Source organism: Cibotium barometz, chromosome 26 (genome assembly GCF_041138505.1).
Source record: "Cibotium barometz isolate CiBa-2024 chromosome 26, ASM4113850v1, whole genome shotgun sequence".
Classification (NCBI taxonomy): domain Eukaryota; kingdom Viridiplantae; phylum Streptophyta; class Polypodiopsida; order Cyatheales; family Cibotiaceae; genus Cibotium; species Cibotium barometz.
Window position 1 is genome coordinate 4,830,928 of NC_141071.1, and position 18,614 is coordinate 4,849,541.

General features: G+C 41.9%; 1 long non-coding RNA gene across 1 annotated transcript in view; it reads left to right on the plus strand.

The window, feature by feature from the left end:
- The first annotated feature begins 7,268 nt into the window (after positions 1-7,268).
- LOC147623591 (uncharacterized) overlaps positions 7,269-18,614 on the plus strand; it is a 42,889-nt gene continuing 31,543 nt past the window's right edge. The window contains exons 1-2 of the long non-coding RNA XR_015269275.1: positions 7,269-7,557; positions 7,658-7,986. This is a non-coding gene — a long non-coding RNA (uncharacterized LOC147623591). The remainder of the gene's footprint in view (positions 7,558-7,657; positions 7,987-18,614) is intronic.

An 18,614-nucleotide genomic window follows, 5' to 3' on the forward strand; every position in this document is an offset into this window, starting at 1 on the left:
CAGACACATAGAGATATGGCACGAGGCCCTTTGTCATTTAATTTAAATGAGCTACCTATGGTGGATGATAATTTTCATTCTATAACGTTTGTTGTTGGTGATGTAAAAGATATTAAATCTGAATGCCACTCTAGAAGGTGGGTGTTTTCTTTGCCTCAGAATGTTAAGCACCCAGCAACTATGGTGGTATATTCTGGAGATTGTACTCTTCACTCATTTACGAGCCCTTTCTCATAAGTGCCATTTTTGTGGTGCAATAATTTAGAAGTGTGAGGCGTCAAGAAAGCTTGGAGAATATGTGGGCAAACACTATTGTGGAAGTGGGAAGGTCTCTTTAGTACCATTGGAAAGTCCACCTCCTTCATTGGTGGAGTTGTTACATGGTAATGATAATGCAAGCAAGGAGAATACAGAAAGAATATATGCTCTTATAATAATGCCTTGGCATTCGTTTCACTGGGTGCTCACTTGGATAGTCAGTTCACTAGGGGGGAGGAGTATTCAATTTTTGAATCCATGGCACCACCTATCATCGTGTTGGTTCTGTCATACCTAATGAAACACGAGATGCGGCTCCTCGATTTGCTCAGTTTTATGTGTATGATACATAGCATGAATTAGAGAATAGAGTTCATGGAATGCCCTCTTTAAATCATATCATTCTTGAAAGGTTGCAAACAATGATGTATGGACATAATCCGTACGCCCGTGCCCAACTTGACTGCACGGGTCTTTTATGAGAAGCATAAGGATATGATGCACTTATTGGTGAAAAAAGCAATATTTGGAAGGGTATTGGGATTTGTTTCTGTTATTGAATTTCAAAAAGAGGCTTGCCACATGCACATATATGATGGATATTGGAAAGTGGAAGTAAACCGATTGAGATCCCTCACTATGATATGTTGGTATGTGCTGAACTTCCTATAAGAAGGTGATGTTTCCAGAGTTGCACATCATAATTAGTCATTGTAATGTCCATGGACAATGTGGTGAACTAAATATGCACTCTCCTTGCCTGGTTAATGGAAGTTGCAAACATCAGTATCCTCAAAATTTTTGTGAGACTATTATCGTTGATGATAATGGATATCCCACTTACATGCGATGAGATGATGGTGGTTTCATCCAGGTAAAGGATCATAGGGTGGATAGTCGATGGGTTGTTCCATATAACCCTTTTCTCTCTTTGAGGTACAAAGCCCATATTAACATAGAAGTATGCTCTACCATTACAGCTGTAAAGTATTTGTATAAGTATGTATACAAAGGACATGATAGAGCTACTATAGAATTGCAAGACAAAAATGGGATTATTGATGAGGTTAGTCAATATCTGGATGCATGGCATGTTTCAGTGTCAGAGGCATGCTAGCGTATATATCAATATGATTTGCACGATGAAAAGCCTGATATACAAAGGTTACATGTTCATCTCCCGATGCACAATAATGTGCTTTTCAATGACTAGGACGACTTGCGTGATATGATTAGTTGTGACAAAAACCAAAGAACATCTCTCACCGAATGGTTCAAAGCCAATCAATTGTATGCGCATGCAAATAGTTTACTATATGTTGATTTCCCTTGTAAGTGGGTGTGGAATTCGGCTCTTCGCTCATGGATTAAAAGGAAAAGGAAAAATATGATTGGATGTATGTATAATGTTAGTCTGAGTGCAGGTGAGCAATATTATTTACGCATGCTACTCATGGTGTGCAAAGGGTGTAAATCTTTTGAGGACTTGTGAACAGTGAATGGACATTTGTATCCATGTTTTAAGGCTTCATGTGAAGCCAAAGGGATGTTGGAGAGTGATGATGAGTGGTACATGTGTCTCCAAGAAGCTGCAATTCAGAATACAGGATTCCAGCTGCGTCAATTGTTTGTCATTATAATGGGTTTTTGTGAGCCTATATACCCTGGACAGCTTTGGGACAAATTCTCCGCCGAACTTTCAGAAGATTTCAATTTCATTCCCAGCAGAGAGGGTGTGTCGATGTTGGTGTTTGTCATTCTATAGCAAAGAATCAGGCTTTGTTACACATGTAAGATCTCTTACAACAATATGGAAAGTAGTTAGCTGGTTTTAAAGGGTTGCCTATTCCAGATAGGTCGTGTTGCCACTGTCAACAATGGTTTGCTGATGGAAGAGATGATGTTTGATTCTGTTCAGCATGCTAATTTGTATGTTTCCATGGAAGGGAGTCTTAATAGTTTTTAATCAAGAGCATTTGATACTATTCTTAGAGTTGTTTCTTTGAGCCAAGGTGTTGTTTTTTTCCTTGATGGACCAGGTGGATCAAGCATGCTAATTTGTATGTTTCCATGGAAGGGAGTCTTGATAGTTTTCAATCAAGAGCATTTGATACTATTCTTAGAGCTGTTTCTTTGAGCCAGGGTCGTGTTTTTTTCCTTGATGGATCATGTGGATCAAGCAAAACCTATCTTTACAATGCCTTGCTATCTCGATTGCGTGGAGGGAAACAAGCTGCCTTGGCATGTACATCGTGTGGAATAGCTGCATTGTTACAGCTCACTCATGTTTCAAAATCCCATTGGTGCTGAACGCTTCTAGCACATGTGGAATCAAAGCTAATAGCGCATTGGCTGAGGTGTTGAAGCTTGCAAGGTTAATCATTTGGGACGAGGCTCCAATGATGCATCGGCATGCATATGAAGTAATGGATAGGACATTGAAAGACATTATGCAAAGTGATACAGTGTTTGGTGGAAAAGTTATGCTCTTTGGCGATGACTTGAGCAAATCTTACTGGTTGTGCCAAAGGGATCGCGCGAGGATATTGTTGATGCAACGTTATGCCGGTCACATATTTGGAGATATGTGAGTGTTTTAAAACTCACCAAAACATGCGGGTTAGACATAGTTCTTATAATAAGATAGAACATGAATTTGTCAAATGGACATTACAAATAGAGGTTGATGGATCAATGAACTAGCCTTGAGTTCGTTGCTCAATCTTGAAAGAGAATACCTTAATGCAGATTCTGTTGTTTCTTGCGAGAATGACGCAATAATGTATCCAATTGAGTTTCTGAACAGTTTGAACTTAGGTGGTGGTTACCCTCCTCACTGCTTACTTCTAAAGATTAATGCCCCTATCATGCTGCTCCACAATTTGGACCCTGGACGAGGACTTTATAATGGTACCAGATTGATATGCAAGCAATTTAACTCAAAGGTGATAGAAGCAGAAATCATTACAGGTACAAACATTGGAGACAAAGTCTCTATTCCTAGGATAACATTGACATGAGAAGGAGACAATTTCCTATCAAGTTAGCTTTTGGTATGTCAATAAATAAGTCCCAAGGACAAACATTGAGTGTATTGGGACTTTATCTGGCCACACAAATATTCACACATGGACAACTGTACGTTGCTATGTCACGTGTTAGATCATCCGATGCAGTGAAAGCTGTGTAAAGCATATTGTGGAATATGAAAGCGGCATAGAAGGTTCAAATGGAGTCTTCACAACCAATGTTGTCTACAAGGAGGTTTTGCAAATGGCATGCCGAAGAATGTAAATGTAAATGGTAGCTTACAAATGTTAGAGACTACATTTATACATATCTTTATACAATGAAGTAAGCATTTGAATGGGGAATGTTTGCAAAGATGTGCCATGTACAGTCTTTCTTTGCTTCTTGATTGCTTTTATATACAGTGCCATTATATTATCCTTTGCTTGGCTCAAGCTATTGAGCACATGCACACACACACACACACACACACATAGAGAGAGAGAGAGTGTGTGTGTTATATTTGATATTAGGGATATATACAGTGCCATTATATTATCCTTTGCTTGGCTCAAGCTATTGAGAACATGCGCACACACACACATGCACGCACACACACACACACACACACACATATATATAGAGAGAGAGTGTGTGTTATATTTGATATTAGGGGTATATTGCTTAGGATGGATGTGGCAAGGAAATCATTTTCGTTTATCTATGGTGATGGACAAGATATTGAAGGTAATTTTTTTGGACGTTTGCTATAATATAGGTATTATTGTTTTCCAAGATCTATTTAATATTCATGGCTGAATTATAGACCCTCCATTTTGGGAAGGACAAGCAACATCATCTCTAATTATCGAACTATTAGAGAGCACTGGTGTTTTATGGTATATATATATATATATAAACTTCCTTTTTATGTAGCTTCTGTGTTTTATTTGATTAATTTATATTTTGATTGAAACATTCTTTTTGCAACAGGGAATATCTTTATTTTTTAGAACCCATATTATTGTTGGGTTTGTATGGTCGATACACTTACAACCAGAGCTTTGCTTTGGGCTCTTGGGAATTTACAATCTAAGATTGCAGAAGATTGCGGATCAACTTCATGTACTTGTAATGTTTGTGGACTATGAAAAGCTTGATAAGTTAGATTTTCGGTGCTGCATAGGCACTGGACAATTTCGATTTGCTGTTTACAAGCCTATTCAAATGCCGTTCGCCTCAAATATTGATCCACCAAATGAGTTTTGTAAGGTTCTTTCCTTATCCTTCTTTTTTTCAATGAAAATTATATCTTCAATGCTAATGTTTTTATCTTGCATTTATTTTGCCAGATGGAGACGAGGGGTATAGGCTTCCAAGGAGACTCGATAATCTAGTTGTCCAAAAATTATTTTGAAGCCGTGTTTAGGTGTGTTAAGATTGTCATCATTTTATTGGGTTGTAATGCTAGATGCATTTTTATATGGAAAGGAAGGGTGACTTTACACATATATTCTTTTTGCCTGTAACTACGTGCAGAATGCTACCTTGATAAAGTTATCTTTTGTAATGGTGTGTCTAGCTCCTACCCGTCGAAGACGGGTCATGACACTAGTATATTTGTGTGTATGTGTGCGCGCGCACGTTGGTACCAAATAATTATATATATATATATATATATATACACGCTTGCACCCATGCACATATAGAAGAAAATGCTAAAGTATTATTGTGTGTATTGTACAGAGACATATATGGAAATAATCCATGCCACATGGTGTTCCCGACACACATGGTGCTCTGTTCATGCAAATCAAGTGGAGAGTGTGACAGGAGCTAAGTACATTTCTTCTTGCCGTTTAAATTTACATTTGAAGTGATTGAATATTGTAATAAATCAACTCAAGGGAACTAGCAAAGTATAATGCTCTTTACTTAATAGCTCATGTCATCATTGTTTATAAGGATTATATATGGCATTACCTTAAATGTTTTATTTTAACAAGTGACCCTATTTTTGTCTTTTAAGAAAAAAAACTCATTGATATCAAAAGCATTACACTTTTATCAAATATCACTTTCAAGAAACTCAAAAATTAATTGCTATCAAAAGATAAAACTATTATCAGACATTACTATTATCATATATATTTTATGCAATTATAATTTCAAGTTGTATCTCGAGAAAGGATAATAAAAGTTAAAAAGCAAGACAACTATTTTGAAAAAAAACCATGTTCATTATCATGACTACTTCTAATTAGTAAAAAAATGAATCTAAGGTAGTAGCACTTAAGCTTTCTAGTAGGCAGGAAATAAATGCTCTACCCTTTACAATATTATTATTATATTATTGACTAGCGCTATTTTATTAAGGAGGAGAAGCCACTTTGTGTTTGAGTAAAGCTCTGATTTGTAAGACACCCTATTTTAAGAGGAAACATTGCTTTTTGCTTTGTTCGATGCCCTAGTTTAAACTTTGCATGGTGGCCCAAAGTGTTGACCCTAGAGAATATACTAATTAAAATGTTTGAATATATTTTCTATTAAATTCATGTTTTTCTTGTGCCTCCCCACTAGTAACATATAGAATTGAATGTGAAATAAGAATCGTTTCTCTATTCTTACTATTTTTCTATTTCTTACTTTTTAATCCTTTGTTGCTCAATCCCCACAAAATCATGGTTAACCCCTTCCTTGTGTGTTTTTCTTTCAAGGCTTCACATCTTGCTCTTGTCCATGGTTTGGCTCTTTGGTTCTTTACTGGTTTAGAATGAAGTATGCTATTAGGAATACGAAAGTTACCCAAGATTAGGACTAAAAAGTAATCCCACAAGCAATTCTAAAAACTCCACTGTTCACACATGTTGAGAATAAGCAAAAGATAGTGGCCAATTCTAAAAAACTCCACTTTACACACATGTTGATTATAAGCAAAAGATATAGGGCTTCTAGTGGGCGCGTGCTCTCTCTCTCTCTCTCTCTCTCGATTCTCGGCATGTTCAATCTACACGTGTTCTGTTGGGTTCCCTCTATATATGGTCTTTGCAATCAGGCTGTGTATGCATTAGCATAGCTCTCTCTCTTTGTGTGTGTGTGTGTGTGTGTCTCTCTCTCTCTCTCTCTCTCTCTCTCTCTCTCTCTCTCTCTCTCTCTCTCTCTCTCTCTCTCTCTCTCTCTCTCTCGCGACGATAACTCTTGCACAAGAGCGTCCGAGGTAGCCGTGCGCTGAATGAGCACAATTCCCAAGGCAAGGAAACGGGTGTGTTGGACAAGGAGAGGCGGGTGGCATAGAGAGCGTGAATGTGGGCAGCCAAGGAGGTGGGCATGTGAGAGGCATAACCCAAGAGAGGGAGATGGGGAAGACAGGCCTCAACACTATTTCCGACAGGGTCATTAAGACCCCGTGGGCATGGGATCAACGGTGGAAGCCTAGGCACGCGGGTAGGGCCAACGAGGGCCGTTCGATCTTAGGGTGGGTTCACAAAGGACGGCGGAAGAGGAGAGCAAAAACTCCTTCCGCCGGGCTTACGGTTCACACGAGGCGGAGGTAGACCAGCAAGGCAGAAAAGATCTACGGCTCACAGCTGACAATCGCCTATGTGGCACCTCTCTCTCGCGTCTTCCGAGTGGAAGCTTTTCATTTCCGAGGGGGGGGGCTCGCCCATGGTTCAATGGGGCCGGCAGTGGAGAACCTTTTTGCTAGCCAATACATTTCAGCCACTAAGGATGAGCGCCCCTTTCTCTCTCTCTTCCGCCGTCCGGTCTGAACCCAGCCTTAGCTGGAGGATGGCTGCCGGCTTGTTGGACTGTCAGGGGGTAGGGGGGCCTACCGAGTTTACAAATTTTCCCGCGTTTACAAAAATGCCGCCGACGCCCAAGTTTACAAACGACCCCCATTGTCCTCGCCCGCCCGCCGGCCTTCCCCGCCGTTGACCCATGCCTAAGGGGTCTTTATGATCCCGTGGGAGATAGTCTTGAGGGAAAACAGGGGAGGCATTGCCGTGAATAGGTGCAGCTTATCTATAAGCTACCTCTCGAGAAATGGCCCTCAGCAGCAGCGGCACCAAAATGTTCCGGGTACTTCATAGATTAAGGAACAGATGAGGGCTTTTTAAAACCTGAGCGGAGAGATTCTCAAAATCTGGACAGTAGTACGTCCGGGTAGCATTACAATTTACACTACAAGGCGTCCACACCAAAGTACGCTCCAGCGCACTCCTGCCCCGAAGAAAGAAAGTACCGGGGAGGACGACAAAATTAGGGCAACTCCCGCCTTCTTCTGGAACGGTACCATTTTTTCCTCACAAAAATGCACACAAGAGGTAGGGCTTCTCGGTACGATTTTTTCCTCACGAAGCTTAGCAAGTTCTCTGCTGTAAACACGCAGCTAAAGGCTCGCGATAGGCGTCGGACAATGAAAACCATGCAATGGCAATCGCAAAAATCTAGCAGGCTATCACAATGGCTATCGGCCACATGGAAAAGCTAGGCAATGCCAGATGGGCTATTCGAGAGTCGAACGTTGCAGGCCTAGTCCCACTAAGAGGAGGAGATGGAGGGTTAAAGCCCTATGCATGTTTCGGGAAGCACAGCAGGTAAAAGGGAAAACCCTTTTGCTATCTCCGCAGAGGAGGCGTGGAGCTTCATTGATCTGTGCAGATATATTACAGCTTTTTTTGCTTGCACAGCAATTGCAACGGTGGCTGCGGAATCAGGGTTTGCTTCTCTCTCTCTCTCTCTCTCGCCTCTGACAGTTCAAAATTTCATGGCAAAAAGCTTTACTCATCATATCTTTGCAGCGTAAGATATGTAATGCATGTTTTGGTTTGTTTAAGCTTCAAAAGGGTTTCTGATTTCATCATTGATTAAAGGTTTTTTGTACTTACGGATGCTTAAGAACAGGTTTAGCAAATGTATGTGCTTATACACAAAGATAGAGGGTTTATAAATGTAGATGGACGAGTATAAGGCAGTCTTGTGCAATAGTATGATTGTGGGCTGTGTGTGCACTGTGTACATACATGTGTGCACATGCACGGGGGAGAGAGAGAGAACCATTGTCACATGCTTCCTGCATTGGAGTGCTATGTGACACACTGGCTCTACATCAGTGCATCCTTCATCACGTGGCTCCATTGCGAGGCCTAGTTCGGGACATGTTAGGCATGGGCTACGTAGGTCAGTCTCCATAGGCAGACCTCTGTATGAATGTATGCTATGTGTGTGTGGGAGCATATATTGATACCAAGTTCTACACCCACTTTTGGGCACTGATGATGTTAGTGGGGATGTCATAATATCTAGTCCATAATATGCATGATGGAGTTGATGGTTTATTGTCTTGTGGATGACTACCATGAGGTTATAAATTGCACTTTCTTATAAGGCATGTTCTTGGATTCATCTAGGTATATAAGTCTGCATGTGTCAGTCCTCTTAACTTGAAGAATTTATCAGATAGTGCATGTAGTGTCAGCCTTAGTATTAGGTTTGCATTAGTAGCATATAGATAAGCCTATGGGCCAAGCCATGGCATGGCCAACCCTTAAAGGGCAGCATCCAAGCCATAGGAGGGCCTTGGTAGCTAGTCGGCTATCCTACCTATGCCCCATTGGCCAAGCATAAGAGCCCCACCAAAGGCTGTTGGCCAGCACTAACTGCCTATGGGCAGCAGTAGTCGGCTAGCATGGCAAGGGGACGAGACCAGGTCGTGAGCAGTACCAAGTCGACCAGTATTTAAAAGCATTAATGGGCATTATTTGTCCACAAGGGATTGACCGATGAGTAGCTTTTGTACGTATAAAAGCGTACGCATCCCTTCCATTCCATCATTCAAGTATTCAACAAATTCAGCATCAGTTCCAAGCAGATTCCAAGCATTCCCAAGTCTCCACCAAGGGCATCTTCAGCATTCAGCAGCATATGTGCATCCCTCAGTTTTGGGGTTGCATAGTGGTCTTGAAGAGCCATTGAAAGGAGCTTGGACAACATTTGGATCAACCCGCGTCTAGTCTACATCATCCTTGCATTTTGCAATCCTTAGTCATCATTCATACTCATTGTTGTAAGTTCTCCAAAGATTAATATAAGCAAATACACCTATGTGAGGGGTGGGGGGGGGCTTGAGTGGGTTAATTGGGACCCAATATTGTGTCAACTCTTATGTGCTTTCTCTCTCTCCTCTACTCTCTCTCTAATTGGAGTCGTATAGACTCACAGGCATAAAGAAGGCTTTCTTGCGCATTACAACGATTAACCTCTTGCGTGCTGCAACCATGTTACCCATTTGCAAAATCTATGTGAACTCTTCTTCCTTATCATTGTTCAATCTATGTGAACAATTCTACCTAATCATTGTTCAATCTATGTGAACAATTCTACCTAATCATTGTTTTATCTCTGGAGACTCATATACGAGTCCATATGCTTATTCATTGTGAACCCATATGCTTAACCATTGTAAACCCATATAATTTTCAACGTATGTGGACCCATCTTCTTAATTTCAATGAACCCATTTGGTTATTTGAATACTTGTTGATCAGAGTCTTTGATTGTGCAATTAGAGGCTCTAACCTGAAAACTTGGATTTGTTATCTTGTAGTTAAAGACTTGGTTAATTATATTAATGATGATTGGATTTTTGCTTTGGGGAAAGGTCATCATGCAGATGACCTTTCCCCAAAGGTCATCATGCAGATGATTGTGCAATTAGAGGCTCTAACCTGAAAACTTGGATTTGTTATCTTGTAGTTAAAGACTTGGTTAATTATATTAATGATGATTGGATTTTTGCTTTGGGGAAAGGTCATCATGTAGATGATATTAAGCATGGCTATGGCACAAGTGGAGCTTTCTCACCCTTGTGCATGTGGACAAAATGCTCTCTCAAGTAGCATCTATCTTCATGGCTATGGCAAAAGTGGAGCTTTCTCACCCTTGTGTGTGTGGACCAAGTGCTATTAACTAGCATCTACCCTCATTTGTCCTCTGCTTGTGAAGCAAACCTACAGAGACATGTCTCCTCCTAAGTTCTAACATATTGCGCCCATGTCACGTGCACCATGCACTTGGATGCCAAATGGCCATATATGTACAGTAGGTGTAGGACCTAGAGTGGTATAACTAGCCCCTTGTGAGCCCCTGTCCAGGACGAGTCAGCCAGGGATCCACTTTAGAGTCCTTGGTTAGGTGTACACATCTCATACATGGTCATGGTCATGTCTTGCACATGAAGGTAGTGCATGTCCTGCACTCAAGTGTCACCCTTTGGAATGATGTAGAGGTGTACCACGCATGATGATTAGGCTTGCTGCCAGCATAGGTGTCATGTCATATGCATCATAGATGCCATGGACATTCTCAGGGCTAGATCCAGAAAAGGCAACCAGATAAAGAGTAGAACCAGAATGATAGAGCACAGAGCACCTTGGGCAGTGTAGACTGGAGACAGGCATTGAGAGCAAACTGAAGACCAGAAGGCTGTCGGCTGCAAGATAAGGGGACTGTCGGCTGAACAAGTGGAGCCGGCTGTGCTTGGTAAAGGCGGCTGCAAGCACCCAATATTTTAATGAAGATTTAATGCCAGTCGGCCAGCTCCTCCAGCCATACAAGTGACTATAAATAGCAATGATGCTCATCATAGAACTCATTCTCTCCCTCTAGGGGTTTGAGTCAATAGGAGTCCCATAGGGGACAGATTTTTGGTGTGTTACCACCTTTTATGTAAGGCAGTCCATGGCTGCAGATTTAAGTACCCTTTTGTACCATAGAATATACTAAATTTTCCAGCACCTCTCTCTCTCTCTACTCTCTCTCTATACCTGCGTTTTTGCATCAAAAGGTTTTCAAGAGTATTTAGGGCTGAAAGAAGACTCCCAGAGCTTCCGCGTGTTACATTGGTATCTGAGCATCAGGCTCAGCCAAGCTAAACACTAATTCAGTCCTCCCAGATGATGGTGTACAGGTCCAAGGTACAGGAAAGTACACGGATTCGTAGCCCAAGGCAAGAACACAGATTGGGAAGAACTCCCAGGAGGTTTGTTGGTGGTGTTCCACAGTGCCAGATGGGGATGGCAGTTCCGTGAGCCAGATAGGTTCTCAGGTAACGGTCCCAAGGGAGGTTGATCCTCCAAGGGTGATGTGAGTGCTAGACTCAGTTCTAGGAATGAAGACCAAGACGGTGTTCAGAGTCAGGGCAGGAATTGATTGTGGACTAGAGGAAGACCAGATGCATAGATCTTCATTAGAGACAGAGTGGTTTGGAGAACAGGCCGGGTTTTTCAGAGAAAACGTTGCCAAGGATGGATGATGACAGAGGGACTTCGGGACAGGATTGGGATGATGACAGTCATCCAAGAGTAGGTTGGAATCCCGTCATCAAGTTTAGCAGAGGGGGATGTCATTTGCATCATAGATGCCATGGACATTCTCAGGGCTAGATCCAGAAAAGGCAACCAGATAAAGAGTAGAACCAGAATGATAGAGCACAGAGAGCACCTTGGGCAGTGTAGACTGGAGACAGGCGTGGAGAGCAAACTGAAGACCAGAGGGCTGTCGGCTGCTGCAAGATAAGGGGACTGTCGGCTGAACAAGTGGAGCCGGCTGTACCTGGTAAAGGCGGTTGCAAGCACCCAATATTTTAATGAAGATTTAATGCCAGTCGACTGGTCCGACAGCAGTCGGCCAGCTCCTCCAGCCATACAAGTGACTATAAATAGCAATGATGCTCAGCATAGAACTCATTCTCTCCCTCTAGGGGTTTGAGTCAGTAGGAGTCCCATAGGGGACAGATTTTTGGTGTGTTACCACCTTTTATGTAAGGCAGCCCATGGCTGCAGATTTAAGTACCTTTTTGTACCATAGAATATATTGAATTTTCCAGCACCTCTCTCTCTCTCTACTCTCTCTCTATACCTGCGTTTTTGCATCAAAAGATTTTCAAGAGTGTTTAGGGCTGAAAGAAGACTCCAGAGCTTCCGTGTGTTACATTGGTATCAGAGCATCAGGCTAAGCCAAGCTAAACACTGATTCAGTCCCCAGATGATGGTGTACAGGTCCAAGGTACAGGAAAGTACACGGATTTGAAGCCCAAGGCAAGAACACAGATTGGGAAGAACTCCCAGGAGGTTTGTTAGTGGTGTTCCACAGTGCCAGATGGGGATGGCAGTTCCATGAGCCAGATAGGTTCTCAGGTAACGGTCCCAAGGGAGGTTGATCCTCCAAGGGTGATGTGAGTGCTAGACTCAGTTCCAGGAATGAAGACCAAGACGGTGTTTAGAGTCAGGGCAGGAATGGATTGTGAACTAGAGGAAGACCAGATGCATAGATCTTCATTAGAGACAGAGTGGTTTGGAGAACAGGCCGAGTTTTTCAGAGAAAACGGTTGCCAAGGATGGATGATGACAGAGGGACTTCGGGACAGGATTGGGATGATGACAGTCATCCAAGAGCAGGTTGGAATCCCGTCATCAAGTTTAGCAGAGGGGGATGTCATTTGCATCATAGATGCCATGGACATTCTCAGGGCTAGATCCAGAAAAGGCAACCAGATAAAGAGTAGAACCAGAATGATAGAGCACAGAGAGCACCTTGGGCAGTGTAGACTGGAGACAGGCGTGGAGAGCAAACTGAAGACCAGAGGGCTGTCGGCTGTTGCTGCAAGATAAGGGGACTGTCGGCTGAACAAGTGGAGCCGACTGTACCTGGTAAAGGCGGTTGCAAGCACCCAATATTTTAATGAAGATTTAATGCCAGTCGACTGGTCCGACAGCAGTCGGCCAGCTCCTCCAGCCATACAAGTGACTATAAATAGCAATGATGCTCAGCATAGAACTCATTCTCTCCCTCTAGGGGTTTGAGTCAGTAGGAGTCCCATAGGGGACAGATTTTTGGTGTGTTACCACCTTTTATGTAAGGCAGCCCATGGCTGCAGATTTAAGTACCTTTTTGTACCATAGAATATATTGAATTTTCCAGCACCTCTCTCTCTCTCTACTCTCTCTCTATACCTGCGTTTTTGCATCAAAAGATTTTCAAGAGTGTTTAGGGCTGAAAGAAGACTCCAGAGCTTCCGTGTGTTACATTGGTATCAGAGCATCAGGCTAAGCCAAGCTAAACACTGATTCAGTCCCCAGATGATGGTGTACAGGTCCAAGGTACAGGAAAGTACACGGATTTGAAGCCCAAGGCAAGAACACAGATTGGGAAGAACTCCCAGGAGGTTTGTTGGTGGTGTTCCACAGTGCCAGATGGGGATGGCAGTTCCGTGAGCCAGATAGGTTCTCATTTCGCTTGCCATTTTTGACAATCCTTCTTACCATGCCCAATGGTATGATAGAAAAAATATCTGTTTTCTGACTGGTACTTCCTTTTCTTCTCTAGAGGAAGATAGCCTCCAGTGATGCCCACTTTAGCCTTTTCCTTAGGGTTTTTCTTAGGTTTGGATTGGTTATCCTTCTTACCCCCTGAACTAGAGCTACAATTGGGTTGTTGTAAGATCAGGGTGTCCAGTTTTGTCTAGTTTATGCTGGACTGGGACAATGCTTGGACAACAAATTTGGGGGGAGGCAAGGTACTCCAAATGGGATCAAGAAACTAATAGAAAATACACATGCACTTAAATAAACCCAATATAACTTAAATTAATATAAATTAGTCTAATTAAACAAAATTCATAAAAAATATGATGAAATCATAAAAACACGATCTTTTCATACTTAGAGCGATCCAAATTTTTTTTCATAGATGTATATTTACAAGTACACTAGTCTCTATAGGTTTTAGATGATTTACATCAAAAATGTAATTTTACTAATTAGATTATTAATATTTACACACCTTTTGATAGCCTGGAAGAATTTTGGAAAAGAGATCATTAAAATCCAAATACTGGATTTGCAATTTTGACTAACCACCACATTCTACTAATGTCTCACTATCTATCACTCTTTTGATCTACAAGATTGAGCATTTGAAGTGGTAGTTATTGTGGATGCAAAAAGTGGCATATATTATAACACTTTAAAGACCTTCAAATATTTAAAGAAAATAGACAAATTGCTTAAAATGTTCTAAAAGCTTCAAGTTAAGCTCTATATTATGTGAAGATCTAAGGTCCAAAGTGGGAATCTCATATGAGTTTATATGTAAAAGATATTAATCGGTCCAAATTTGAGACACAGTGTATACATTGACTTTGTACCTAAGGAAATGAGGACTTTCTACTATCTAATGCTTAATGAGATTATGCAACTATATTCCCAACTTTGCATGTGATGTTTCAACAACAGAACTTGAAAGGAACTTCCATCATTAGGTAGGAGAGATTGGTCCTAAAGGTAAACAAATGCCTGTTTTTTTACTGTTTATAGGGTGCTTGAGTGGACAAAACTGGACACCCTGATCTTGCAATCACCCAATTGTCGTTCTTCTTGGTGTCTTTAGAAGACGAATTACCATTCCCTGGCTATGAAGCAGTTTGTTGATGCTGGGGTTTGATACTAGATTGTGGTTTCTTGGGCTTGCCTCCCTCCGTTCATCTTTATTTCTTCATTTTGAACAAGAATCAAGGCTTGGTTATAGATGTTGGTTTCAAAGTTACGAACTGTGAATCGGATGTTAGGATCTAATCCATGAATGAATTGATCCATCTTGGCCTGCTCAGATAGCCCTAACTGTTGTGCTAAAGTGATAACCTTACCGAAAAACTGAAGCATACGTGACCCGTTCTGTTTGAGTCCATAGAACTCATTTCCCAGGTTGGTCAAATATTGGGGAGGGAGAAATCTGATCTTTAGGTCATGGACAAAGGTATCCCAGTGAAAAGATGTGACACTTGTGATCTTGTCTATATGGAAACTAGATCGATGCTTCCACCAAGTGACTGCCTCACCCTAAAGACTTTGTCTTGAGAATCTATTAGCTTTGCCAAAGGAAAATATGCATTAAGCTGATGAATAAATTGATTGACAGCTAAATGATCACACTTACCATCATACTTACTGAAATTAGGTTGAGTTCGGATGATAGTCATTGATGTCACGGGAGTCTGGCTGGTGGCACCTATGGGTGGGAAAAGTGAAGAGAGGGTGTGCTAATTTATTATGTTTTTCCTTGTCTTGCAACCGTTTGACAGTCCTCCCTCGGCTGACCAGCAACCCAACACCATATATATACAGAAGCTTCATAATTGAAGAAAATACACAACATCATCGTTATAAAGCTGCTACTGCTATTGCTACCGATGCTTCATCGCATTAGGCTGATTGTCACCATCACTTTCTGTACACTACTGCTATGGACCTTCTTATCTGGATCAGCAGCACCCATGCTGTTGCTTCTCAGGAGAGCAATGCTACATACCTACCCTCTGCAGCAGCAGGCTACGTCTTCATCATATGAATGTTTTTTGTTGCAACATATCTTGGGACAGTAGCCAACTCTCTGCTCCATCACATCTACGTTTTTTCTCCTACAGATCCTCTCTGGACAGCAACCCAACTCTCTGCTTCATCATCAGTTCACATCATTGGGACAACAACCCTCTCTGCTCATCAGTTCACATCGTTGGGACAGTAGCCCTCTTTGCTTATCATCATCATTCGAAATCGGGATGGCAGACCTCTCTGGTCATTCGACAGTGACCACCTCACGGAGTACCTTTGTCTCACATCGATGCGAGCCTTCATCACCGACCATGCTTTAGCTCTGACCTTGTCTTTGCTTCTTCACCGGTCTTCTGCTTAGAGACCTCACATTAGATGGCCTCTTGTACTGGATTTCATTCACCAATAAACATACACTCATTCATCCATTTCATGTTGTGTTAATTTTCTCTGACCTCTCGCACATCTGGTCCTTTGGTCCTTTTTCCCTTAGAGCCCGGACACTAGACAGGTGGAAGAAGGTATGGAGCAAGGGACCATAAGGTTTGCTCAAGAAAAAGCACCAGTCTTTGTCAAAAAGCAGAGAAAAGCAAAAAGTCAAATTAGATTGACCGCGTGAGCCAAGAGCACCATTGGCAAGAGGAGACTGAACTGAACCAAAAAGCTAAAAGTTGTTTTTTAAGAAAACATCTCTAGGGCCAAAAAGCAAGGCCCTAAAGCCAAAAAAAAGAAAAACTAAAGAACTTTATTAAACTTCAATAATATTTTATTAAGCCTAAAGTCAAAAAGACAAAAGCAGAGTGAAGAAGTGAAAATCAAAAGCTTGGCCCGCTTATGGTAAAAAGCAGGGCTTCCCAGAATCCTCCGCAAAGGTGATATCAAAGAGGGAGATGACGGAGAGTTGAAATTTAGAAATCCACCTCGTTTGAAGCATGGAGATCCCGCGTCTCAAAGGCTTAAATCTTTTATGCAAAGGGAAGAGGTGACAGTCACCTCTCACATGCATCTTCTCCACAAGGCACTAAGCCTGATAGATATATGTATGCCAGTGCTCATGGAGGGCATGAAAGTCACATGCATGCAAGACATGTATCTCATGGTGACAGGTCTACTTCTAGAAAAATTTTGCCTTCTGAGTTGTCTCATGGAGAGACCATGCCATATGCAGGTAAGTCACATGCATCTGAGTTTCGAGTTCGTGGAGCACATGCCACCGTGCCCCATGAAATTTCTATGACGGCCCATGGAGCCCATGCAGACAGGGCTACCCCGTTGGATAAGGGGAAAAGAGAAAGAGAAGACCATGAGCCTCATGCCAGGAAGCTCAAGGAATTCAAAGCAGGTGACAAATCTGTTAAATTTGATGCTTTTCATGGTGAACATGATGCTTCTAAGGTGTTTGTGGTACAGTTCGACATTGCTTTTAGCGATGAGGATTTCACAGAAAAGTCAAAGGTGCGCCATGCTAGCATGTTTTTGAAAGGGACTGCTGCTCATTACTGAAAAGATCACCAAGGATCCCATCTCCACTTGGAAGAACAAATTCGGATTAACCCCGGAGCAAAGAGAGCAATATGCCAAGGATGGAAAATGCTTTTCTTGTGGTAGCAAAGACCACATGTTTCGACAATGCCCAGATCGCAAATCAAAGCACGAGGACAAGCACACCAAAGCTAATGTACATGCAGTTCCTGATGTGCAAGGAAATAGAGGTCATGATGCAAAAGAGCGTATGGTTTGCAAGGCTTGGGGGCAAATCAAGGATCAGCCCGCACTCTTCATGTTTGATGACTGTGCAACTGACAATTTCATCTCTATGCAAATGGCAGCTGCATTGGGTATTGAGGTTGAAAACATGGGACCTCAGATTAAAGCCGAAGCTACATTTATTGGTAAAGAGGTGCAGGTTACCCCTTTGATAGGGAAGTTGCGCATCCATATTCAGGGCTACCTTGACAATGAGCATTTCTTAGTTGCTCCACTGAATGGATGTGATGTATTGTTGGGCAAGCCGTGGCACCATAGGCTTGAGCCCCACAAAGATTACAAGTCCAATATGATTTCCTTTATGCATAAAGGCCGCATGCATTTTATTGATGCTGGCAAAGAAGGGGATTCCATCCCACTTGTATCACACATATTAATAAAGCAATGAAAAAGAGTCTTTCAGCGTACTTGGTTTTTGTGCGTGATAGTCTTGTGCCAAATCATCAAAATGTGGATGCTATGTCTAATGATAGGCTGAATTTTCTTAATACATTCAAAGACTGTTTTGCTGACTCGTTGCTAGGTGAATTACCTCCCCAAAGGCCCAAAGATCACCGCATAGATCTTGTGCCAGGTAGTTCTCCACCTAACAAACCCGCATACCGAGTGAGTGTTGCACAACAAGAAGAAATCATGAAGCAGGTAAACGAGCTTTTAGAGAAAGGTTTGGTTCAGCCCAGTTCCTCACCTTACTGCTCTCCTGTGCTTCTTGTTCAAAAGAAGGACGGATCATTCCGTATGTGTGTGGACTATAGAGCTTTGAACAAGCTTACCATCAAGAACAGATTCCCAATTCCGCGTATTGATGATATTTTGGATAAGCTTGATGGTTCGGCTTGTTTTAGCAGACTTGATTTGAAGAGTGGTTATCACCAGATACGCGTGGTGCCACAAGATGTCCATAAGACTGCATTCAGGACAACCTTCGGACTATATGAATTCTTGGTAATGCCTTTTGGTCTCACCAATGCTCCTGCTACTTTTAATCGTATGATGGATAGGATATTCCGACCCCATCGCAAGTTCACAGGAGTCTTCTTTGATGATATCTTGGTTTTCTCCAAGAATGAGCAGGAACACAGAACTCATTTGGTCACAGTGTTCGAAGAGTTACGGAAGCATAAACTTTTCGTCAATGCCAAGAAAAGTGAGTTCTTCCTTTCACAGATTCATTATCTGGGACATATTGTA